The sequence below is a fragment of the Anneissia japonica genome, unplaced genomic scaffold (assembly GCF_011630105.1).
Source record: "Anneissia japonica isolate Jap-2015-1 unplaced genomic scaffold, ASM1163010v1 scaffold1859_len985614_cov190, whole genome shotgun sequence".
Taxonomy (NCBI): domain Eukaryota; kingdom Metazoa; phylum Echinodermata; class Crinoidea; order Comatulida; family Comatulidae; genus Anneissia; species Anneissia japonica.
In genome coordinates, this window is record NW_022694754.1 from 318587 (window position 1) to 321604 (window position 3018).

General features: G+C 33.3%; 1 protein-coding gene across 1 annotated transcript in view; it reads left to right on the forward strand.

Annotated features, from left to right (window-relative positions):
* LOC117101240 (alpha-N-acetylgalactosaminide alpha-2,6-sialyltransferase 6-like) overlaps nt 1-3018 on the forward strand; it is a 32942-nt gene that overhangs the window by 17259 nt on the left and 12665 nt on the right. The window lies entirely within an intron of this gene.

Below are 3018 nucleotides of genomic sequence, written 5' to 3' on the forward strand. Positions count from 1 at the left end.
AGTGAAAAAGTTTTCCTCCATTAGTGGAAAAGGAAGGGCGCCTTTTGCGTCTGGATATACTTAGCAACAGAAGGGCGCCCTGTACGTTGGGCACGAAGTATAGGAAACTTGCATGGTTAAAAAGAGGGGCGCCGCCTACGTTGGGCACGACTTCCGCCTCATTTTTACAACGCGAGAACTCTATCTTGTATTTCTAGTATCTTTGATATGATCAAATAAATCATTAGCTTTGCCTTTATGAAAAATAGTTTCTACACAATTTATAACTAAAGTCCCTAAAATTGCAATTAAAGCCAATCATCGAGTTAAGTAGAAGCCTTGGCCAACGACTTAGATCTATTTTTAGGACTCGATATAAATAATTAATTTTAAAATTATTGTGGATGTCAGATATAGGTGTCCATCCAAGATCACCATATAAGGCTGTTCGAGGGGTGTTGCGGGATGCTTTTAGAATACATCGCGCCATTAGAAGTTGTAGCTTTTCAAGTTTATCAATGTCACCTTTGCTATTGCTACACCACACAGAACTTGCATAATTGACAGATGGTAGAGCAATTGCTCTCCATAAAATGTCCCCATAATAAACCCTATTAAAATCATTACAATTGTCAATTATAGAGTTAATGTAAGCAATAAGGCGATCACCTTTCTTAACATTTTCAAAATGAAGGTGGTCACTTAAGTTTCGTGATATGAACACACCTAAATATTTATAAGAGTCAACTTCAGTAATATAATGATCGCCAAATTTCCATAGTTTTGTTTTATCAATACGTTTGCCAGTAACCATGACATTCGATTTATTGTAATTAATGTTTACCCGACCTATTCCCGCCTTATTATTGTTAGCCTATTACTGTCGCTGTAAAGGAAATTAAGTTTCACCTAACCTTCCCATAATTCTCGCTGTTTCTCGCTGTAAAGTGACGTGATTTTTTCAACGTAAAGTCTTATTTTTTTTAAATTTCAACCATCTTTAAAGAGGGTAACCCTTCCAATTTAGCCCAGTAGGTTAACTGATATTCAGGGGCCCTCTTTAATAAAATTAAAGAACAGTACAAACAACATCATTACAACAATAATAATAATAATAATAATTATAACAACAACAATAATAATAATAACAATAATAATAATAATAACAAGAATAATAACAAGAATAATAATAACAACATACAATCCTCATAACAAGTCTTAAAAGTATTAAATTGACTTACATAAAGACAATTCAAAATAGAAGTTTAATTTATAATGCCTAATATAATATAATGTATATAATATAGTATAATATAGAATAAAATCAAACAATGTAATAATAAGAATAGTTCAATAAAACAGCAATAAACAACGGCTTTTACATATTTTTTACAGATTGTTTATGCTAGATAATTAAGCTGTAAAGTTAAGTTGAACATAAGGTACATGCTCGATTTTATAAACTTCCGTTACTTTATGTTTTTTAATGAATACATAGACATATTTAATAATTGTTTATCTCGGAAGAAAGTGTTGCAAATTTGTGTCCCATAGGCTCTGATTATCCAGACCACGAAATATTAAATTCGCCGGGAACTAAAATTCGTGCTACACCGGCATATTGAGTTCCTGACTGATTGTTTGATATACTGTAGTATTGCTAAACGTAATCAGGTGAGGAGTAGCAACAAAGAGTTATATAAACTGTCGTTAGGATTTTAGTATTTGTTTCTTATGTCTTTTAATGACAGAACAGTTACTGTACGCACATTAAGATCACACAGTGCTCATAATTTCACTAGAACCCCTCCCTTGCTGCGCGCTTTTCAGGGGACACCCCTGTCAAGGGGAAACTTTTCCGTGAAATGAGAACTTTATCTTTTAACGGCAAACCCCTATTAAGTCGACACCCCTATTAAGGGGACGGGGACACTTTCTGAGTGTACCAAATGTCAAATCAATAAATGTTGAACCCTTTATTAAGGAAACACATTTTAATTGTATCACTAATAATTTTTTTATTGTGTCATTACAGAGTTCATTGTACTCGAGACCCCCGAGTACCGCAAAGAGACGTTTAGCTAAATTCAGGACTCGGAAATAGGCGATATATTCAAAACAAAGCTCAGATCTTAAAATACTTTATATACAAAATTATATTCATCTCACAAATCCTGGTTTGCATTCATCTACAATTTGTAGGCTTTCTCTTAAATTAAAAGTAAAATATCTGCTGACTTGGTTAAACTTGCTTATTTTGCTTTATAAGGATATGCTAAGAAATAAGCATGAAGTTTCTTAAATATTTGCTTATTATAGTGCCTTAGTGTGTGCATGAAGAAGATAAAGTAGAGGAGACTATTATAATGCCTGTCTAACGTATTTAACAATCATGGCCGAGAGCAAACGGAATGTCATTGTTTACTTATAAGCCATTATTATTATTAGTGCCATTGTGACCCACCGCTAGCTTAAACATAGCTGCCATGCAAACCTTCAAACAATAACATTATTTTATTAGTATAGTTGAACGAGCAGACAATTGTCTGACACAGTAACAAAAACAAGAACCAGACTTATAACATGCGCTCTCATGGATTTGAAACAATACATCGATCAATCGACGAATCGGTATTGAGTTAGATTTTCGTCGAAAACTTCAAAAAGAACTAAAATTGGAAAGTAGAATATATGATGTTCCAGAAATGTGGTGATGAATTTACTGCCTTTCTTCCGGTCCGAAACTGGCAAATATATTTTCCTTTGATTTTCTTTTTGACATATTTATAAAGGGCGACTTTTCTAAATCCTAAAAGGTCGGCTGATATTTAGAGGCCTCTTTAATAAATGAAATAATGTGATGCTTTTATTAGAGAAGTCTCTTTATGGGGCTTAGGGAGTTAAGTTGGTTTTAGTCGTAAGAAAAAATCATGCTGTCACAGGAATTGAACCCAGAACCCTGGGATTAAAAGTCAAGTATCTTAACCACTAAGCTACTTCTCAAAAGCCTCAAGCGTTGTAACTTTAGAAAATTATTTT